The following is a 23266-nucleotide window of genomic DNA, read 5'->3' as shown; positions in this document are numbered from 1 at the left end:
TGTAAGTAGCAAGTAAGAATCAGTAGCAAAATATGACCAGTAGCCACCGGACAGGAAGGAATGGAGGCCAATAGCGCCCTCTGTGGGATGAGTGGGCATGGCCATAATGGTACTGTGTTTGCCAGGAGCTGTAGTTTTCAGAATCAAGGAGACCAACTTTGAGTCGCATTCAATCTTCTTTATGATCCAAGAGCTGGACTTTCCAACAGTTTGGATGTTCAAATAGTTCAATTAAATTTGCACAGTCAGTCATAGCAGTTATAGTTGAATGAACTGGGAAAATATAGTTTCTCTATCATGATAATTGCTTTTAAAAATGATGATAATTGCCTTTTTAAAACAAGTTAATATTCTCATAATATGCATTCTCTTTTGTTGGCTGGTCAAGCCACACTATTTTAGTCAGACTTTTAAATAAAGAGTCAAACCTTGGTTTTCACTCTTGATATACTAGTTTACAATTAGCTTCTTCTCTTGTCTTAGTCTTCCCTTTTCAGTTCAGGGATGACTGATTTGTTGATTTTCTAACTATTTTAATTACTCGGTTAGGAGTTCCAGGTAGGATTGCATTTTTCTTTTTGGATGAATGCATCTTACTTAATTTAGGTTTGCAACTGCTGTCCTTGTGTTCTTTCTGCTTGCTGGCTTTATCCCTGCCTCATCACCTGGGGATCATTATTCTTTATATTTGCAGTACTCAAGTTATTAAGTGTGCATTGTTGGTGTGCTTGTTTCTTGTGTGTTAGATTTTAATATTGTCCTATAGCCACATCTGAAGTGAATAGACTGATGCTCAAAAGCAAAAGCAACTCAGTGGGGCTCTTAGGACAAGGCAGGAAAGATTCTCTCAGAGCACCAGGATGACATCCACTTTTGGCATAACACAAGAAAGTATTGAAGTCAAAGAGCTGTCTCTTTGACATATATAAACAAACAAAAATCACTTGTTTGTAGCAGTAGTAGTAACGACATCTAATGAATAGAACCTTTATAGGTGTCTATTGACAAATGAATAAAGAAAATCTGGCATATATTCACAACAGAACAGTATTTAACTACAACAAATCAAAGTCCTGTCATTTGCTGCAGTATGGACAAAAATGGAGGCTAAGGTTGGTAAAGTGTGGAGCACACAGACAAACAGCCCACACTGCGACTGCTGTGTGGAAGCTGGAGGTGGAGGCTGAGGACTGGGTAATAGTGGATAACCGAAGGGTGTGTAGAAGGGCAGATGGGACAGGGTGTGGAATGGGTACAGGAGGGGCAACTTCTACAGCACAATGCAATGCCATGTGGATAGCCCTTAATTGAATATTTTGACATAGTCAGTAACAGAATTTTTAATATCCCAACACAAAGAAATAACTGAGGTGACAGATGTGTGTTATCCTGCTATTCATTAAAGACCATGTGCATGTATTGAAATGCCACAGTGTATCCATAATTATCTATAATTAGTATGTGTCAGCTAAGAATAAAGAAGTCTCTCTCTCTCTCTCTCTTCTTTCTTTCTTTCTTTTTTGAGACAGGGTCTGGTCTTTCTGTATAGCTCTGGATGTCCCAAAATTTACTATATAGACCTTAAACTCACAGAATGCTGAATTAAAATCATGCACTACCGCACCACTAAAGTCTTCAATATTTTAAACAAAATGTCCCTTTATACATATATACTATAACAAATCCCTCAGAAAATTCCATTGACATTTCTGAAGTTTGGCATACCTGAACTATAAACCTTAGTTCTTCTTGGGGAACCAGAAATATTTTCAAGCATCAGTACACCCAAGAATCACTTTGGGGCTCCTTATCAGGCCATCACCCGAGTCCTACCAGTGGCCACATAAATCCAACCTGTGGGGTTCAGGTAAGCTTTCCAGGTGACCCTAGCCAGTAGCAAGTCTTGGCAATCTTGATTTGGGAACAAATGTTGCTAATTGAATCCTTTCTGCTGGTTAGAACCATGCACTGTGCACAGTCAGCTTTAGTGAAGAATAGAGTTGGGAAGAACAGCCACAACTCATCTTCTGAGGGTATAAGAAGGCCATGGAGGACATGTCACCAAGCACGGTGTCCAGCAGTGTGGCTCCTGGGACTCTGCCCTATCAGACTTCTTTTCCTGAAGGTGGCAAATTGGCCAGAACAATGGTTTTTTTTTAAATTATCATTTCTGAGACGATAGTTAAAAAAATTCTTTTCTCATTCTTCCTAATTTTCCTTTCTTTATGTTTTAAAAACATTTGCTTATGTGTCTTGTGTTTTCTGTATGGATATGCATGCTGAGCATATATGTGGAGGTGAGAAGAAAACCTGTTAAACTTTATTCCATTCTCTCCTTCCACTGTGTGGGATGTGGGAATTGGAGCCTGGGGCCTATTTTCCCGTGACAAGCCCCGAGGGCTTGTGGGTATAAAGTTGTACTGATGCCTGAAGTATACCTATCACAGTCCGTGCTTCCTGCCTGTTCTTCCTGAATCCTGGAACTCGAAGCTGCTGCCTTTATTTACCTGATAGTAACTGCCAATGATGCATCCTAAAACTAATTCTTGTTTTTAAGCCCTGAGCTGTGTGGTCTTAGACAAGCTCCTCTGTCCCTGCCTCCCTCCTCCAGTACCTCAAGAGCTCAAGAGCTGACCTCAGTGAGAGGAGAGGACGTGAGGAGCTGCTCACCCTTCCTTCTTCAGTTTAAGTCCAGAGTTTCTGGGAACCCTGCAGCAACAGCTTTTCATTTCCTGCGTCCTGCTTGATTTCCTTCCTCTTTCCTCTTTCCAATTTTGAAATTAAAATACAGTTACATCATATTCTCCCTTCCCTTCTTTGCATCTCGCCCAAGCATACACACCCTTGCTCTCTCTCAGATGCATGGCCTTTTTCCATATACATATATATACACACACACGTACATTATTTCTAAATATATATAAACAATATATATTTATCACTAATATAATATAATGCATATCCCTAAATATGTATAAACAATATATATTTATACAAACTGCTTACGCTGTATGAGGTTACTTCTGTATGAGTCAGACCTGAGCAGAGGAATAGGATGTTTGCTCTGAGACTGTGACTCCTAGAAGTGTCAGGAACACTGCACCCATAAACTCTCACCAATATGGCTGCCCAAACATAGACCCAAACAGGAATGACACCAATAACATGAAATAGGGAAATCTCGTGGGGCTCCAATACTAGACAAAGAGTGGCATGTAACATCTTCTTTTGTTTTGTTTGTTTGGTGGGTTGGTTGGTTTGGTTGGTTTGGTTTTTCGAGACAGGGTTTCTCTATATAGCCCTGGCTATCTTGGAACCCAGTCTGTAAACCAGACTGGCCTTAAACTCACAGATCCTCTGAGTTCTACCTGCCTCTGTCTTCTGAATGCTGGAATTAAAGGTGTGTGCCATCACTGCCCGCTGCTTTTAAAACTAATTTATCCCATGCTTATTTCTGTTTTCCTGCCTCCCTCACTCTTACATTGATAGTTTGCCTAAAAATTGGCTACTTGTTCGAGCCACTCCCTAGTCCGGGCTGAAATCTCTCACTTGATTCTGATTACAGCTGCAGATTTGCAAACACTAATGGGAAACACCCAAGGACTGACTCTCTCTCTCTCTCTCTCTCTCTCTCTCTCTCTCTCTCTCTCTCTCTCTCCAGTTTTCCCAAGGCAGGGGGTGGTTTCCAGCAATGAGAAATCCATCATGAACCACTGCTAGAGCTCTTACTGTAGGGTATGTCCTATCTCACTGACCTTGCACTAATCTAAACCTCACCACAAGTGCACCCCCACAATGCCAGCCTCACTTCCTCTTCCTTCTTTGCGCTGTGTAAGGTACCACCCAGCCAGTGCAGTTCTGAGGTTCTTCAGCTTGCACTGTATCTTCATTCTTTTAGCTCTAGTGACTAAGAGTTACACTGTTTAAGGATCTAGAAAAAGACACTACTTAACTTACATTAAAACTTTCTCTATCAAGAGACTGAAGAGAGGGCTCAGCAGTTATGAGTGCTTACTGCTCTTGCAGGGGAACCTGGCTTGAATCCCAGCATCAGGAATGCACTATTTGAGGTGGAGCCTGCATGGGGTAAGCAAACCAGAGGTCCCCTATTACTGAAGAACAGCAAATGCCATTTCTCAGCTTCCACCAAGAGGCCATTGTTAACCTCCTCACTGTAGTTAAGCTCAGCCTACTGAAGGCTAAACTGACTGCAGGGTGACAAACGGATGCAGACAGATCTCTATGAGTTTGAAGCTAGTGTGGTCTATAGAGTGAGTTTCAGGACAGCCAGGACTGCATATAAAGAGCCTGTTTAGAAGGAAGGAAAGGAAGAGTGAGAGAGAGAGAGAGAGAGAGAGAGAGAGAGAGAGAGAGAGAGAGAGAGAGAAGAAGAAGAAGAAGAAGGAGGAGGAGGAGGAGGAGGAGGAGGAGGAGGAGGAGGAGGAGGAAAGGAAAGAAAGAAATATAAATTGACAAAGTAGAGAAGTCCCACACTTCTGTATTATGGGACTATTAGGGAGCCATTGCAGGGAACATTGACTGATCTGGTCATACAAACATCCTTATAAACATATAACACAAGAGCACTAATACTCTTCTTCTAATGAGACTTTTGCAGTTTGCTGACTTAACCCCGTTCTTCTTAAGAGAACCTGATTCCACATTCAGATCCCCATTAGTCAACTACAGCTCAAAGCTGACAGTCAGTCAGTCTGTCAGTCTCACATTCTCCTGGCATATGATTCATTTGTAGACAAGACACATAGAATCACATCCTCTAATCTATTGTCCTCTTAGCATGTAAATTCTGTGTTGTGTAGGAACCTTGACTTGGTTTGCTGTCGTCTATACCTGTTAAAATCTTTGAAGACTCGTCCACAGGGGACCTGATGGCTGTGAGTATGTGCTTGGAAAGCCGGCTACCAAGGATGCAGAACCTCACACGTGACCTCAAGCTGTGGTTCACCTACTTGAACTGGAAGCTTCAGGGAAGGGACCCGGGTCGGTCTACAAGTGGCTATCGGAGTGAGCACCCCAGCATCTCAAACCATGACCCAACCTTCGAAGGCCTTTCCACCATGACTCCTCTCCTATCTATGCCTGTACTTCTTTCTCCTTCACTGCAATCAATATAATCACATAAATGTGTTTGTAACTTTTCAAAGTTAGCCCAGAGCCCAGACTTATCTGGAGTTCTCTTAACATCCATGGCTCTGCCGTCTACTTTCTTTTCCTGCTCCCCTCACAGCTACAAGAGTGATTGATGGTCACAGCCTACCTATATCCACCGTCTCAGAGCTCACAGCTGACTGGAGCCTTTACCCTGGCAAGTTTTTATCAACTGCCCTGAGCTGGGACAGAGGTTTCCCAACATGTGACATTTCTCAACTTTAGTGCTGCACTAACATCAGTAAAACAAAACAAAACAAAACAAAACAAAACAAAACAAAACACAAACAAACAGGGTACATGCCTAGGTCTGGGTATCACCCAGAGCTCTGAAGTGCTCAGGTCTCTCAGACATCATTCCGCAGCTGATCCTAACAGTGTGAGTCTCCTTCTAGTGTCTGAGACTCTATTAGCATGGTTCTTTGCACCTACTTTTTGAATTTAATAAAATCCAGACGCAAACACACAGCCTCGGAGGACATTTCCAAGTAGGTCTAGAAGGTGCAGCCTGACCTGACCCTTCAGAGTCTTTTTTTTGTGGTCTCTGTTGTCACGGCACCTGAGCTCTTGGGCCTTCTGTTTGCTCAAGAGGGTTAGTGACAACAGCCTTCGGGCTTTACTGCTTCATGTTACTCAGGAGTTACTACTGAGCTACTGAGGAGTGCCTTCTGCAGAACTTCTCTGATCTCACCTGAGGATCGCTTGGTTTCATCACTGAGCTTATTTTCATGGCGTTTTTTATGCTACCAGAAGTTACCTTGGGTTTGGTTTGCTGTCATTGTGTGTATTTAATTTTCACGCACCTCCCTGTCAGAATGTAAGCCACAAGAGGACAATTTTGCTATTTTTTCCCCTGACTTTTAATCCTAAAAGTCAGGGTGCCCATTTAGGATTAAATGGAAGTGTTTCTCCTGGAAAAAGACCAGATGATATCAAATTCTACCACAAGGAGGCAGAATGTGCACAGTTAATGGAGAGAGCCTCAGGCCAACAAGACAGACGGTGAAGTTAGCCGTAAGCAATCTTCCAACTTCCATCTTTTCTGTACCTGTCTAAAGTACTTATAGATGGTGAGGACCAGTGACATCAGCATAGCCATGAGGATTGTTAACTATTTCCTACCCAGCTTCAATGTTCCATGTTCTTTTCAAATACTGAACATCATTTAAAAACTGCCAAGTAATTGAAACAAATCCCAAATGTTACAGAAAGAGTGTTTATAAGATCTTAAAGGATGAGGGCAGAGACAACTATTGTGAAAGACAGGAAAAAATTAGGACCTTCCAACGTACTTGTATTTATTGCTCACAGTCTTTAATAGTAATGAATTAAAGTTATACAGTCTAGATATTTATTTTATGCATACACTGTAGCTGTCTTCAGACACACCAGAAAAGGGCATCATCAGATCCCATTACAGATGGTTGTGAGCCACCATGTGGTTGCTGGGAATTGAACTTACAAACTCTGGAAGAGCAGTCAGTGCTCTTAACTGCTGAGCCATCTCTCCAGCCCTACAGTCTAGATTTTAATAGATGTCCCCCATGTGTTTGGGAAGACAAATAAGTACTTGAAGCATTCCTATATTAAGTTTTCAAATCTGGTAGTTTGCTCAGTTCAAAATTAAGATAGCAATGAGCTGAGGGTGTAGGTCAGTGGCGCAGAACTTGCCTAGCATGCACAAGGCCCAGGGTTCCATCCTAGCAGTGTAGAAAAACCACATAAACCCAGAATGGTTTTCCAGAGGAGGGAGGAAAGGCTGACTTTACAAATCACCTGTCTCCTCCCCCCACAGCCAGCTAGACCCCGGCAGACACATGCCAGGCAGCTGAAGCCTATCTTGCTTTCAGAGGGGTTCACATGTTTTTATCTGGGGAACAATTTTATGTCCCAAGGCCAGAAACATGCTCCTCTCTGCCAGGTTCTTCCTGAATGACCAACAGTTGCTTTTCAGTCAGTTGGATCTGATCGTATTTCTACCGAGACCCTGAAGATGTTAGCATCCTCAGAAGAAAGATTCCTAATCCATTCAGAATCGTATTATTGCTGTGATAATTCCTGTAGTTATGACTGGGACAGTCATTAGAAGAAACATAATCCAAATGGATAACTGTAGACATGGTCACTCCGCATCTGAGCAAAGCTGGCGAAGCGTCAGAGGCCCTGTGGGCAGCCGTGTGTACATGCAGAATGGAGGGAGGGGTGATTATACTGTTGTTAGATGACCTTCTTCTCACAGCTTGTCCATTGTCCTTCCTTTATGTCTTTAGTACCCCACATTCCACTCCATCCCATCTGTGAGTGCCCTAGATCAGACCATTTTACCTAGATTGTCGTCACACCCTCCCTCCCCACCCATCAGTGGGCTTACCCAGTCCATCTAGGGCATCCCTGCCAGCTTCTTCCCATTTTTCAAGCTTTCCATTGCCTGGAGAATATATGCTGACGTATTCCTTGTGGCTTGAAAACCATCTTGGTTAGTTTTTATCAACCTGGTACAAGCTAGAGTTCTCAGGGAAGAGAGACGTCCATTGAGAAAATGCTTCTGTAAATTGCCTGTAGGTAAGTCTGTCGGACATTTTATTTGATTAATGCTTGATGTGAGAGGGCCCAGCCCACTGGAAGCAATTCTACTCCTGGGCAGGTGGTTCTGGTTGGTAGAAGAACGAGAAATGAACAAGACCAGGGAGCAACTCCATAAGCAGTGACTCTGCTTCAGGTCCTGCCTCCGGGCAGAAAGCAGACCCCAGTCAGATGGTCCAGGCTCCTAACCTCAAGAACTGTGAACAATACATTCCGTGATTTATAAGCTGCCTTGTGTATAATATTTTGTAGTAGAGACTAAGACTCTTTGCTATTGCTACACGCAAAAGAGCCCAGTGACAGATGGATTCACCTGGCATAGACAGAGTTCCCATAACAAGCCCGTACTCAGGTTGTTCTCATGTGCTGATTTCCTGGTGGGCCTCACCCTCCTCCTGTGCTTTTCACAGCCACAATCTGACCTCTTCCTTTGAAGATTTCTCCATATTAGAATTATTTTCTCCTTTGCTTCTCTAAGTATTAACATTTGGAATCCAGTCCCTTGACTTTGGGCTCCTAAGTTTACACCAGTAGCTCACGGAGATCTGCAATTCCCTAGAGTCATCTCCTCTATCTTATGCACGAACAAGTGGCCAGAGATGAGTACGTGCCTGGTGAGTTGAAACTACCTTTCTTAACTTTCACTTAATTTGGTCTTGAAATGGCCTGAGAGGGTGGGTCCTTTGTTGTGATGACTATGGCAGTACACATGTACAAAGAGCTCAAGAAGTGTGGCCTGGGCCAGGAGCCCAGGTTACAGAGGCGCACACAGACTCCAGCTCAGTCAAAAGAGCAAGAGTAGATCTGCTCGTGATATCATAGTCTGTGCTGAGGAAAATGGCTGGTTGGTTCCAGGAGTGGCAGGGGAGTAGTAAGGATCTCCACCCTGGTTTTGTTATTTCCATCATCACAATCCTGGGGGTGTTTCTTCACTTCTCTGGATGTCATTTTTCCTTCGCTATAATAGCTCCCTGGAAGAATTGAAAAGGGTAAAGCAGATAGCATCAAATAATAGTGTTGAGTCACCAATGTACTAGTACTGAAGACAGAGCTCTGCATAATGAAATTTTCACTAAGTACATGGAAAACAATGGCTGGAACTTCCCCCTCTGTGTCTGGCAATAATAGCAGGGTATCTGAAGTACCATCCCAGCAATGGGGAAGGGACGGAGAAGTTGGAAAAACATCCCCTGGTCCTCTGAGCACATTCCCAAGATGCCACCAGGCCAGCCACCAGCATTTCCCAAGCCTCCCCCCATGCCCTGGGAAACTGCATAAGTTGAGCCCATTTCACAAGCCACTTTCAGGAACAGTCTTGACCCCCACTTGCTATTGGATAGTCAAAGATTCAGGTGTCAGCCATGTAGGATATGGTCCTCTGGACATCTGTAGGCACACGAACGATGAACACAAGTTTCCTAGAAAAAGTTAGAGTCAGTGCCAGGAAGAGATGCCTCCATATGTATCTATATTCAGAGAAGTCTTTTTTTTTTTTTTTTTTTTTTTTTTTTTTTGGTGGTGGTTTTTCAAGACAGGGTTTCTCTGTATAGCCCTGGCTGTCTTGGAACTCACTTTGAAGACCAGGCTGGCTTTGAACTCAGAAATCTGCCTGCCTCTGCCACCTGAGTGCTAGGATTAAAGGCGTGCGACACCACACCCGGCTTAAGAGAAGTCTTAACGAGAGAAGAATCCAGTCATCCATATGGAAGGCAGAACACATGGGGTGGTGGTGAAGAGCATAAGTGCAGTGGCTACTGACAATCACGATGGGCCTGTTCCCTGCTGTCGATGACATGGGCTAAAGGGTCCAGGCCTGGTCTAAATGCTGAGCCCAAATGTCTGCCTGAGTGCACAGCTTAGAAAAGGGGCACATCCCAAGCAATTTTCACTTACCAATGACAGAACTACCACCTCTCTGTCTTGGAAAGGATGTGAGTGTTACACGCTGCACTCCATACACAATGCTCGGCAATGTTCGCATGGTGAGCATCCCTTTGGAAGTGGGACAGAAGTGACCATGGGTTAAATGAGTGTTCATATTCCTGTTCCACAACGAACAAACTCAGATAGAAGGATACAAAGGCAGTTCATGGCAGATATAACGAAAGTACTACTGTTTCTTTCTGTGATTTAATGAAAAATTCCCAAACCCTAAGGAAGAGGGGTTGGGACCAGAATAGACCATCTTTATGAGGGACAAGAAAGATCGAAGCCAAAGCAAAGCCAATCTGAGCTAATAGCTAAGCCAAACATTAAAATATCCTGAATCACTCCTATGACTAGGTAAGAGCTTGTTTTTGGAAAAGTCTTTCCTTGGCTTTCTGAAATTGCCAGACCACTCCCCCCTGCTTTTAATATTTATCTATAACTTAGACCATTTAACTTATGAAAAAATACTACAAGGTGTCTCCCAGAAGGAGCCTTAAGATGGAGGGTTTCCTAAGCAAAGGCATGGAAGGTTCAGTCTTACCTGATGCCTGTTTCAGAGGACGAGAGAACAAGCCCATCTGTATAGGGTGGGAGGGGCTCCCCCTCTGGCAATGGTTCTCAACCTTCCCCCCGATCATAAAATTATTTCATTGTCTCTTCATAACTATAACTTTGCTACTGTTATAAATGCTAATGTAAATATCTGGTGTGCAGGATATCTGATTTGTAACCCCCATGAAAGGGTCATTTGACCCTGAAAGGGGTTGCAACCCACAGGCTGAGAACCATCGTCCTATGGGCTGTTGTTCTCCTTCAGGTGAAACCTGCTCAGCAGCAGCATTGATTGACTAACTTATTCAAGGGTCAAAGGTCAAGAGATGACACTAGTGCTAGGACCTTGAGGGTATCACGAGCTGTGGCACTCACCATGCTTTGGTGAGTGTTGCAATGCCACTGTGAGCTTAGTTTACCTGTAGGCTAGTGTGACTGGTGCTCCCTAGGTACCTGTTCATAAACAGAAGTCACCATCAGATGTGTGGGACTTAGGGACACTGTCTTGGCAGTCATTTCCAACCTTAGGACACATTCTTGTCCACTCACCCGTAAACCTAACATTCCTCAGGAGGATCTTGATACCTTCAGTGGTGTGGTTCCAAGCACAGGTCCCATGATGCCTCACTGGAAAGCACAGCACCTTCTGCCTAGTGCGCTCTGAGAGCAGGGCCAGCTCACTCACAGCCTTCTCCTTCCCTCGCCCTGCACTGTGTTTCGTAGTAGAGAGCTCCCTTGCTGTCCTGCCTTAAGTGCTCTCATAGCCTCTAGCTTCTTAGAACACCCACAAAGTCATCTTTTTTAGGAATAAGAGCTTTTGCCTGGGAAGTTCTGAGATCCAAGCCCAGCTAAGTTCTCTGTTGGCCATGGGCTCCTGGCAAGTGATGAAGTTACTCCTGTTAGAGTTTCCGCGTTTGTTCTTCAGAGGGTGGTAAGGTGGACTAAACAAAACAGGAATAAATAAAACAAGGTTATGAAAGGATTTCAGGAGGCACTAAGTGCTGGAAAAGTCACGACAAGGAGCAAGGAAGGAGATTTAATGTCAGGCAGGTAGCACAGAGCCTGAGTTCAGTAAACTTTGTCACTAGGACTATTCTTTCTGACTAACTTCTGTCTTGGGGTGGCTCTGTCTAACACCGTACTCCAGTCACGATCCCTTTCTGACCACTTTCCCTCCAGCTCCCCGATGACTCCCAGATGTCCCTCTGTCTTTACCCAGCTCCCTGGCTTCCCTGGTCTTCTCTTGCCTGGCCTCCCTGGCATCTTGCAGTCCCTTCCTCTCAAGGGTCCATGCAGTCTGTAGCAAACTCTCGGTTATAATGCCTGTGCTGTCTGACTCAGCAGCCAGGCAATGATTTGTTCACGTCATATCTGTATTTCAAAGCTTCTCCAGTCTGCAAGTCCTAATTTCGTTTTCAGTTTGTGACTTTGCCTCTTTGCTGACAAGTCAGGCCCCTGCCTTCAGCATCTCTCTACATCCTGCTAGGAAGAGCTAACCCACCACATGGCCTATCTGCAGACAACGAGGAGAGCAGAGCAAGGAGGGAGAGCCTTGATAGCTAGGTTCCCACTTGCAGGGAATGTGTTTGAGCCTGCCTCTAATGACTCACTGCCCACAGAGTCCAGTGGGAAAGGAGAGAACTGACCCAGAAGCTGGCAAACTGTAGTTACTCAGTAAACGTCCAATTACTCATACCCAGAGCTGATACTTAGTAAATATCCCTTTATTGTTTTCAAAACCCTCCCAGGAATGCTGGCATTAAGGATCAAGTTGCCTGTTTCTCCGCCTTATTATTATTTTTTTTAAACTTCATGTTTCAGGACCTGAAAAATGAAAACTTTACCAATTACCCTGCCCCCTAGCCAGTTGGAGACGCCCTAGAAATTCTTGGCTATACTGTTTCTGAACTTGTAAGAAGGACATTGAGCTTGCTCACTCTGCTGCATCACAAAGCTCTGTCCTAAGGAAGAAAGATCAAAGTGGATTGCTAAGAGATGTGTTCTGCGTGTTAGCAATTTTGTGCCTTTAGAGCCTGCAGATTTCAGAGCTGACCATCAGGAAGGACACTTGCGTTACCCCAGTGGTGAGGGGACCACATGCATCCTCAGACACTGGGTGGAGGAAGGACACTTGCGTTACCCCAGTGGTGAGGGGACCACATGCATCCTCAGACACTGGGCGGAAAGCTGACGGGATAACTCTTTGGTATGGAAGACAACACAAAAGCAAAAGGAGGGAGCAAACAGGCAGGAGAGAGAAGGGTGGGAACTGACTTCATACATGGCTCTGCACCTGGTCACACATGTGATGCTCATACAGCCTCTCTTTGAAATGTGAAAATCAACCAAGATCATTCTTTGATGAATACCTGGGGGTCTTTTAAAATACAGATGACTAGGGCTGGAGAGATGGCTCAGAGGTATCTCTGAGCACTGGTACTCTCCCAGAGGTCCTGAGTTCAACTCCCAGCAGCCACACGGTGGCTTGTAGCCATCTAGAATGAGATCTGGTGCCCTCTTTTGGCCTTCAGGCATACGTGCAGGCAGGATACTGTAGACAAATAAATAGATCTAAAAAAAAGTCTTTTAAAAATGCAGATAACTGAGCCTTTGGTGGGGCGAGAGTAGAGTCCGAGTCAGTCTAATGAGTTCTCTCATGAGGCAGACACTGCCGATCCAGGGGTCGTTTGAGAAACTCTGACCTGGTGACTAGTTTCTTCCAGCTCTGAGATTTTAGGAATCTGTTTTGAAGAAATAGCATACTATGAAGAGACAGAATTGAGAAATAAAGTAGAATTATAGGAGAAGCTAGAGAAGTTTCCAAACATTTCACCTGACTTATGACAAAAAACAGGTGCCTGGTCTTTGGCCAAGCCCAGCAGGAATGGGGCTGGGTTTAGTCAAGTGGGCTGTTCTCACCTCCACCTGCTTTCAGAGCTTCTTCTTGTTTGATTTCCACACATCCTGCATCTAAGTCTATATTTTATGACAACAGCTGCTTGAGTCTGTAATGAGAAAACACATTGGAGCTATGAAGTGCAAGGCAAGAGTTTTATTCTCGACGTATGTTTGTATTTTCTGCTTTTCCTCCTTCTGAAACAGCAAATGATGACAGCAATAAAAAACAGATATAGTTGATGGTAGACGGTTGAGGAGGGAGGAATGAAACAGATTTGAATTAAATAAGAGATTCATTATCCCGCATAGTAAGCAAGCTCCGAGTGAATGTGGAGAGGGATCAGGATGGCCTCAAGGAGAGCTACAACACAGATTCTGCCAAGCCTGGGGAGTGGACCGGCAGTCACACGGCAGGGCCCATGCATGTGGGGATCATGGGACATGTTTTCAGAAGCTCATGGAGTCATCTGTCTACCTGTGGCTCTGAACTCTCGCAGGCTAAAAGCACTAAGGACCTGTGGTCAGAATGCTTGATGGCCAGATCCCAGTTTGAGATGTCTCTGGTGCTTCCTCGGTATCTCTTCCACCATATGGGACACATAGATCTGGTATACAGCTCTTTTGTGGATTTTCTTCCATCTATGTGGGCTCAGTAGCTTATCTAGATGTTTACCAAGTCTCTTATGCTCTTTATCACACAGAAGCTTATAGGTGCACAGAGACTAACAGGGTGATTTAGCAGTTTGCTCAAGAGCGAAGTCCCTTAGGCCTTGGGACAGCCAGGCTTCTTGCCCCAGACTGTATGCCGTGGAGGGTTCTGCTCAGCCATGACATTGCCCCGGTGAGGTAAAGAGTCTGGAGAAACTGCCTGGGATTTAACCTCACCTGGGCATGCTTTATTATACACACTTAAATCTGTGAGTGACGAGGGAGTGACTATTTCCGGGAGGCATATGAAAGGGCCAAGATATCTCCAATTTAGCCAGAAGCATGAAGCTTGAAGCTTTGGGTGGGAACTGATGATAGAGTTCAGGGTAGGCCTCAAGCCTCAGCTTCTGCCATTGCCATATTTCCTGGCAATGCCCTGCCCTGTATAGACAACCGGCACAAATGTCAGCTTCACAAGGGACCACAGTCTATTTGTATAGGGACGGAGGCTAAAGAGAGGCAAAGAAAGCTAGGGGTCTGCAGTCTCCAAACCTGCAGGGCTGGCTAAAGCCCAACGACACAGGTGCACTGTCTCTAGCTGGAGGCCTTCACCTGCTGGTGAACTATCCAGCATCGCACAAGAGCCCTTCTCAAGGGATCAGCAGAGTTGTTTCAAGCTGAGATCCCAGTTACTCTTGAGAACGTTTATAAGTGTCTGGCTGGCCAAGGTGGCGCCAGGCAGCCCAGGCCTCAACAGCTTCTGACCTTCCTCTAACCTCTGGGGGCAGGTTGGACAAAAGCCCCAGCTTGAACACTTGGGTGATCTACGTGAAGCAGCAAGAACTTGTTTTCAGGGGCCATTACTGGCATCCAAACACACTTCAGGATAGACTCATTACCAATCAGAAGAGGGTAAAGTTTTGGATTTAGATTCAGAAAAATCAAGTCTATTAGGTATGAAATGGTAGACACTCTAACCAAAGTGCTGAGACCTCAGCCCACTCTGCACTGCACCAGTGGCTTAAAAGAGCCATTTGGCTACTAAAACAAAAACAGAAAGTTAATGAAAGTATACTGGCTAGTTTTTTTGTTTGTTTGTTTGTTTTGTTTTGTTTTGTTTTGTTTTTTTGTCAATTTGACACGAGCTATTGTCATCTGGGAAGAGGGACCCTCGATGAGAAAATGCTCCCCACCAAATTGGCTGGTAGTAAGCCAGGCTTGCAGGATACTCTGGATCGATGATTGCCCACTGTAAGTGGTACCATGTCTAGGCAGGTGCTTCTGGATTTTATAAGAAAATAAACTAAGCAAGCCAGGAGGAGGAAGCCTGGATGCGGCACTCTTCCGCCCCTCTACATCAGCTCCTGCCTCCAGGTTTTTGGAGTAAGCCTCAACTTAGCTCATGATGGACTGAAATGAGGGTGTATATGCCAGATAAACTCTTTCCTCCTTCCTCCAAAAGTTGCTTTTAGTCATGATGTTCTGTGACAATAATAGAAACCACAACTAAGACAGAAAGATTGATTGCAATTACAGAAAGAGACGATAGCAAATAAAAGAAGAAAAAAAATGAGTGAGTCCACTTTTGATATATTGGGCACTATTCTAGGTAGCACCTTAAAAAAACTATAGCAACAAAACAGTATTCTCTAATCTGTAAACTAGTAGTTCAAAGTACCTTGAAAGTAACCTAGAGCTGGCCAGTGGTGGTACCTGCCTTTAATCTCAGTGCTCAGAAAGGCAGAGGCAGGTGGATCTCTGTGAGTTCGAGGTCAGCCTAGTCTACAAAGCAAGCCCAGGATGGCCAGACAGAGAAATCGTATCTCAAAAAACAAATAAAGCAAACAAACAAACAACAAAAAATGTAACCTTTTAAGGAAATGGGTGTTAGCCTAGAGAGCAGGGCCATAGAATGTTTATGAGCCGTATTCCCGTATGTTTTCTCTGAGAGTCAGGCTCCATCCACCATTAGACGCTGACCCCCATCCTGTGTAGAGAAAACACTACCTGGAACCTGCCAGCTTCACTTGTTTCAGAGAAGCAGCCTGAGTGCAGCAGAGGTTTCTGTGCAGTGATCGACCTCTCATGATGTTTCTAACACTGAAAAATTAGAACCAATCTAAGCATCCCAAATAGAGGACATGTCATGCGTGTGACCCATCTCCGCCACAGGAAGCATTCATCAACGTAATAATGGTAAAAATGTTCACAACCTTAGTGGAAGCACAAGCTGCAGCTGAGACTTGGACCGTGTGATTCATGTGTTGTAAATTTGCACACGCACACACAAGCACAGACAGGATGCTGAGGAACCTCACGCTAATGCCGTGCCAATCACTTCAAGTTCCTTTACCAATGATTTTCTTCATATTGATTTGTCCATGTCTTTAAAATCTCCTGCAGTGTGTACACATTCTCTCGATGATTAAAGAGCATGCTAACAGTGCTGGGGGGGGGGGGCAGCATTTAAGTATGCAGTTGCTGGCACGCTGCAGCTAGAGCTGCTCAGGAACAGCTTTCCAGTGAGGTGTGGCCTTGTGGTCCTGGGGTCCAGATCTGCTGGCTGGGAGGTTGAATGATGGGCAGGCAGGCTAAAGACTCATGGGTAAAGGGGAAATAGTGCTTACTGAGTGCCTGCTATAGGCTAGTCTCCGACTCAAATCTGAGATTTAGACTCAAGTAATTGCTGCAGTGAACTGAAGCCAGTAAGATGGAGAGAAGAAATCTGGCTCTGGCATTCTCTTTCTGCTTCTTAAGCTCAGGTCTGAAGCAGGAGTGAGACCCACCAACACATCCAGGAGTCTCCATAGTTTCTCAAAATCAAGGTGATCTCACAGACTGTAACAGAAGATGGCCTCCTGATAGACTCCCAGGACTTCAGGCAGAGACCCCACCATGATGAACTTTGCTTAGGGAGTGGCTGGAATACAGCTAAACTCTCAGATTCCAGTGTCACTGTCACAGATTTCTTCAATGCCTCCTGATACTTAGACCAACATTCCTTTTGAAGTCCACAGAACAGATTTTTCCATCCCGACAGCAGAGAGCTACACCCATATCCACGTCAATCCTGTCAGCTTCAAGTTTCTTGTGTTGGTTGTTCTCTCTTCTTGTTTCTTTCCTTGGGAGCCATTTCCTTAAGGTGCCCAGACACAGGCAGTGCAATGTCACAGTGCAGGAAACAACAGTGAATCTGCTAAGAGTCTTGAGGTGAACTGGGATCTGATTGGGAACTCCAGATGCCAAGCACAGACCAGCAATGAATCTGTTTTCCACAGGATTTCTTACTTCCAGAAGGTTACTTAAGCGAACTCTTATTTTTATGAGGGATCCTCAACAAATTCCAGAAAAAAAAAGTTAAGAGGAAAAAAATGCCACTGAGACGTAAGAGTTCTTAGGATCTTTTAAACCTGGTGCATTCCTGAACTTTTTGTTCCACCAGACACATGCGCGGACACACACACACACACACACACACACACACACACACACCCCACACACACATACCACACACACACACACACACACACACACACCACACACACACACACACACACACACACACACACACACACACACACACACGCATACATACACACACCTACCTCCTATGCCAGGGTTCTGGATATCAAGTCATCTAAGCTATTCCTGGACCAAGCTAACAGAATATAGAAAGCTGCTATCATTGTCCAGCCAACTCTTGCTCAAATGGTGGACAAAATGTTTTAATTGAAAGGGCCCCACCAGGGTGCAGGGCTCTAGTTAAAAATGATGTAAGCCCCACTCAGCTCTAGGTGGTCAATGATGCTGTGTAGACTGTACAAAATCAAGCTTCATCCTGTCTCCAACAGAGAGATGAGGAGTCATGGAAGGGCACCTTCTTATTTCCATAAGCTTTGAAATACTCCTTGATTTTCTTCATCTACTATATTTTTAAATCCTCTGTGTTTGAAATAGTCCTGGGAAAATGCCCTTTGACCATTAGCATTAAAGGGGGTCAGAAGTGCTCGCCGACATAAGGAACCCCAGCAGCTGGTATCTAGACAGCCCTAGCATCCTGTAGTGTGAGTGTGGGGAGCTTATTTGACATCTCTGGATATCACCATCCTCCTCTGCCAACAGGGGGATGTCTCCTAGACTTAAATTATACATCGTTTAACCAACCCAGAATTGGTCTAAAGCAAGGGATTATAGAACTGCAGCTTGCCTGTTTTTTCTGCCCGTTCCCGTGCTTGAAAATAAGCTTATCTGGAATGCTGTGTACCATTGATATATTCAATCCACGGAGGCTTTAGTTCTGCAACAACAAAGTTGGTCACAAAGCCAAACCTGTTTTTCTGTCTGATCTACAGAGGTTTGCTGACTCCTGGTTTGTAGCATTAGAAACAGTCGAAGTTGGAATCAAGACAATGAGAAACCAATCATTCTGTAAGGAGTCCACAGCGATACGTCCACAGGCTTGGGTCTATTTATATTTTCAGCCTGTGCCACTTCTTGGGATCGCACAGCAGGCAGCAAACTTATGGAACGTGTTAAGTGGAACTTCTTGTCATTGTCCTAAAATGGCTGTATCTGAGCTTCAGTGAGTGCCCTCTTGGCAGTCACACTGGTCTCCCCCTCTGCTTCTTTCTGGGCTGTAGACTCCCAAGCTCCTGCTCCCATTGCTCTCTTCCAGATCTTGCTGCTGGTTATTTTTAAATCTGTCCTCAAACAGAATTCTCTCTCCCTTCAAGTGATCTAACCGTTCTTCTCTGGGCTGTGTCTATGTGCATTTTGTGTCCACAAACGCCTGTGACCAAAACCACACTTGCAAGGTTTCCAACAAGAACATTTTGGGCCATGCACTCACAGATAAGGGCCATACTTTGTGGTCAGAATTAGGGTGAAGCCCGATTTTTTTGTAGGTTGTGGGACCTTTGTCAGTAATGTTATCAAGCTTAGGGGTCACCACTTATGATCCAAGTCAGGTCTGGTCACCTGTCCTCAATGGGTTAATAAACAGAAAAGCAGAAAAGGGAGTTTTATTCAGTGTGGCCACATTGGAAAGAGGAACAAAGAGATCCAACAAACCCATCAAATCTTCTTTGGGGTCCTGAAGTGAGATCAAAGTTGAAATAGAGGGCTGAGGACCCAAGCAGTGTCTGTCATTCAAGGAGTGGCCCCTCCTGCCGCTGAGTCACCAAGGTCTAGGTTACAGACTGGTCTCGAGGAGCTATGTGAACCCCCTTTCCAGGAGACAAGCTCTCCCTGTGGCTGGTGCTTTTTCCTTCTTCTAGAATAACATTTTTTGAGGAAATTTCCATTTCTTTGGGCCCCTTGTTATAATAGTTTGACACAGTATCTGCTTTGCCAGTCCTGTAATGGTAATAGTGGGGCAGCTGTGTGCAGTGGGTTGAGGCACTGAGAAACCATGGTACTCCGCTGACAACTAAACACATACTCTTCCATAGTGTTGCCTAGATGCCAGTGCTCTGGATGCTGGCTCCTGTCTTTGCAAAGGCTGGCTGTGGTTTCAACCCCAAATTTTTGTGATATATATTTGCTCTTCTATGGATCATATCCTTGTTATTACATCTTTACACACACACAAGAGCTGAGGTCATAGCTGACCCCTTTGAAGAAGGCAGGAGGAGTATATATATATATATATATATATATATATAATATGCATATATACACTAAGTTTTCTATTGTTTACTTTATTATATTTTTTTTTATGTTTTCTTGAATTACTGGGAATTGAGCTTTTAAGGCCTCAGGTATGTTTGGCATGTGCTTTACCACGGAACACATACATATATTCATAGAAATATTTATTTTAAAAATTCACATATTTTAAATTAACAAAATTGATCTTCCTAATTGAGCATTAGGCATCTGGGAGGGATGTAGCCTGTGGGTACCAAAGGGCTAGTGTGGTGTATGACATATCAGACAGCCTGAATAAAAGGGTTGAGGAGAGTTTAAAGCTATAAATGAGGAACTGAATTTGTTCAGTAAACCCTGTGTACTTGGGTTTAAAGCAGACTAGCTCTTACAACCATTGTCACTTAGCAAATGTTTATTGAACACTAATGTGAGCTATATTCCTTTCAGTTGGAGTGTCTCTCACATTCCTAAATCTCGCCTTACAGCCTCATCAGGTGTTTGAAGGGAAACCAAGAGGGCATGGATTGGAGAGAAAATCCTGGAGGGTCACTAGCCGTTGTCACCCAGAGATAATGAATCTCCATGGTGACAAGGGAACCCTGTGAGGATGTTTCCATCCATAAGCCACTAACGTAGAGTCTAAAGAACAGGAAGTGAGGAATAGCCTGAGTTTTTCCAGGGTCCTGCACTCAGCATCCTGTCAGTGCTGTTTGCTGTTTTTCCTGACCAGTTTGAGAATGGCTCACCTGCCCTTTAAATGCTAGAACAAGTGACCCATGCTTTGGGAGCCACAAGGTATCAATGTAAGAGGCTCTTGTCCTTAATACAAGAGTGGACCCTTGCAAACACAGACAGCCAAAAGAACAATGCCTAAGAGCTGAGGGGAGTCTACCACATCTCCCTTTCCGCAGCCTGGATTTGCCCTGGGTAATTCTGGGTGTTTTAAAAAGCTAAAAAATTGCCAAAGGCCCCTGATTGAGGTTTCTATTACCCTTGAACATATCTCTATTTCTAATAGGTACCATGCATTAATGACAGAGACAAGTCCTAGGGAAGATTAAAGGCCTTGAATAATTAAAAAGATAAGAGCTGGGCTGGGAGAAGGAAATTGGGATTCAATTAACAAAAGCCCCTCCACCCCAGCCCCCATCCAGCTTCTCCGGTCCTGCTATCAAATGTTCCACTCAAATATGTCCTCTCCACTTGCTGAAAGTGAAGGGCTGAAGGGCTCTTATTTATGGCCTGCTTGGAGTTGAGCCTCGGGCCTTGCTTAGCGAGGGCGTTTGTTTACTTAGTGCTCAGAAGGGGAGGGGAGAGGCAACACAAACCCACAGGGCCCACAAGGTGCAGTGCTCTCCTTTTCTCTCCCATCTCAGTTTCTCTGATCTTCTTGACAGGGGAAGAAAAATACTGAATGGAAGGTCTATTTCCTTCCTCCCTCAGCCCGAGGCTGACAGGAGGGCTAAGGGTCACCGCTGAGAAAGCTCTGTGCGGTTATTTGTGTTGGGAAGCCATGCCACTTCCCACACCCCCTTCCATCTTTCTCAAGTTTCTGTGGGGGCAGAAGGATGATAAGGTTGGAAAGGTAGCTGCCTAAATGGCCAGTGAGTCAGAATATTTGGGGTGCTCATACTTCAAGGAACCCCGATTCTGATGACTGTCTAAAGAGTTCTGAAGCTGGGGTAGAGTAGGGTTTTCAATGGGCTGCAGGCTAAGTAGGCACTGCAAAGAGTGTGTATCATGTAATAGTGGACTGAGCAAGGTCCAGGGTGTCAGAACTGATCTTAAGAGGCCTTTACAAGCAGCACCTTTATTTTGCAACTGACTAGTAGTAAAGTTAAGCTGGACCCCCCAGGACTACACTGAAAGCCAGCACTGAGTTGCTTTGAATGAGCTGTGTTTAGAGCAAGATGATACATAGAACTGCAGCTTCTCTACTCACAAGAATCCACAGGAACCTGATCAGAGCCCTTCCTGGTAGACAGCAGCCCTTGATGAGAACTCTCCCCAGTAGACTATAGCCCCAGTCACTGCCAATGCAGATGATGCGTTTATATAAAGAAGGTGGCCTTGAAAGGAGCAACCCAGGACATGTGGACCAAGGCAGAAGACAGTCTGATACCTGAAAGGAGTGGAGATGCCCACAAATACAGTGAAGTAATCTGGGTATCAGATCTTGCTCCATGCTCAATTACTCATCCAAAAGCTGTATTTAAGGGTTCATATTAAATTCACTTAATATGCACCTCAAAGTTCACATAAGGGAGTGAACAATACCAACTCTTTTTACTTCAGCTGACAGAACCAGTATGAACTCAGTACAAACACTTGACAGACAGAAAATGCCAGGTACAAATCAGCTTACCAATGCCGGAAATCAAAGCACTGTCTACAACCCTCCTTTCCCACAGTGGCCATCTCCCATTGACTCCCAGAGCAGAGACTCTGTCTCACATGAAATGAGCCCGCTCTATATAGACCACAGAACGATACAGCTACCCAACAAGGGCCAGCCAACACCGCTCATTTCAGTAAGACCAGAGCTCTCGAGACCCCACAAATGCAACTCACAGCTTCTACAGAACCTTGTTAGGAACTAACACTGAATTTTTATCGTGAACAAAAGATTTGCCAATGATAGAAGTAATTTTCATCTAGACCCAGAGTGGAGCAAACAAGGATGGGATTATGGAGTTAAGACCTCTGAGATAATTAGGTATGTCCCTTATCTCTAGAGGAGCCCTTTAAAACTGAAAGTGGGAGTATCTGTCAGCCTTCATTGTGATCTCCCCTGGCTCCCATCCTGGAATTCACACCCTTGTGGAGTCTGTCCCTTTCCAGATTTAATCTTGCTGACCTGTAGGACAAATAGGATATTGAGGAAATCGATGCGTGACTTCTGAGCTTAGACCATAAATCCTGAAACTTCTGCCTTGGATCAATCACTGTGTGTACCAAGCCAATTGCTCGGTACAAGCATTCCCAACCAGTCCTATGAGTTGGCCCACACTGTGAGGAATTACAGCTTCTTGACAGCAGCTAGTAATGTTGAGAGAGTTGAGGTCTCTCACCAATAGCTACATGAGTGAATCACTTTGGAAGAGAATTCTTTGGCCTAGCCTTAGTCTAGCTGTTGGATGTCACAGCTCCAACCAATGCCCTGATAACATGTAAGTAGAACCTTCTAAATCATGTTACTCAGATTTCTGAAATTACAGAATTATGAGATTATAAGTGTTTGTGTTCATTCACATGTGCATTTGTGTAGGTCCATGAGTATGTGCAGGGGCACATGCATGTACATGTGGAAATCAGAGGACTATCTCTGGGGTTATCCTTCTGGAACCATCTTTGTATCTTAAGAGACAGGGTTTCCTGTAGGTGCAGCAACATTACGAACTAACCAGTACCCCGGAGCTCTTGACTCTAGCTGCATATGTATCAAAAGATGGCCTAGTAAGCCATCACTGGAAAGAGAGGCCCATTGGACACGCAAACATTATATGCCCCAGTACAGGGGAACGCCAGGGCCAAAAAGTAGGAATGGGTGGGTAGGGGAGTAGGGGGGGAGGGTATGGGGGACTTTTGGGATAGCATTGGAAATGTAATTGAGGAAAATACGTAATAAAAAATATATTAAAAAAAAAAGAGACAGGGTTTCTTATTGGTCTAAAGCTCACCAATTAGGCTAAGCCAGATGGCCAGAGGGTCCCAGGCAGCCACCTGTCTCTGCCTCCATGGGGCTGGAATTACAAACATGAACCGTGACACCTAGATTTTTGATATGGGTTCTAAGACTCAGACTTAAGTCCTTGTGCTTGAAACACCATCAGTTATG

The 23266-nt window shown here is 44.5% G+C and overlaps 1 long non-coding RNA gene across 2 annotated transcripts in view, besides 3 other annotated features; it reads right to left on the bottom strand.

Annotated features, from left to right (window-relative positions):
- Gm39769 overlaps positions 1 to 23266 on the bottom strand; it is a 63309-nt gene that overhangs the window by 10644 nt on the left and 29399 nt on the right. Inside the window, exon 1 of one of the 2 annotated variants that reach the window (XR_001783248.2) lies at positions 7541 to 9161. The exons of the other annotated variant lie outside the window; for it this stretch is intronic. This is a non-coding gene — a long non-coding RNA (predicted gene, 39769). Of the gene's footprint in view, positions 1 to 7540; positions 9162 to 23266 lie in introns of those variants that run through there. 2 annotated transcript variants of the gene reach the window in all.
- Positions 14291 to 14718: an enhancer, noted in NCBI's record as "CNS87". NCBI's record gives its function as "enhancer in thyroid cells" and the evidence as "EXISTENCE:reporter gene assay evidence [ECO:0000049][PMID:20470391]".
- Positions 14414 to 14438: a protein binding site, noted in NCBI's record as "Ft-1 TTF1 site". NCBI's record gives its function as "positive regulation of activity" and the evidence as "EXISTENCE:protein binding evidence [ECO:0000024][PMID:20470391]".
- Positions 14477 to 14501: a protein binding site, noted in NCBI's record as "Ft-6 TTF1 site". NCBI's record gives its function as "positive regulation of activity" and the evidence as "EXISTENCE:protein binding evidence [ECO:0000024][PMID:20470391]".

This window comes from Mus musculus, chromosome 2 (genome assembly GCF_000001635.26).
Source record: "Mus musculus strain C57BL/6J chromosome 2, GRCm38.p6 C57BL/6J".
NCBI lineage: Eukaryota > Metazoa > Chordata > Mammalia > Rodentia > Muridae > Mus > Mus musculus.
Note: the sequence above shows the minus strand (reverse complement) of the source record. Positions and strands in the feature narration are given on the sequence as shown.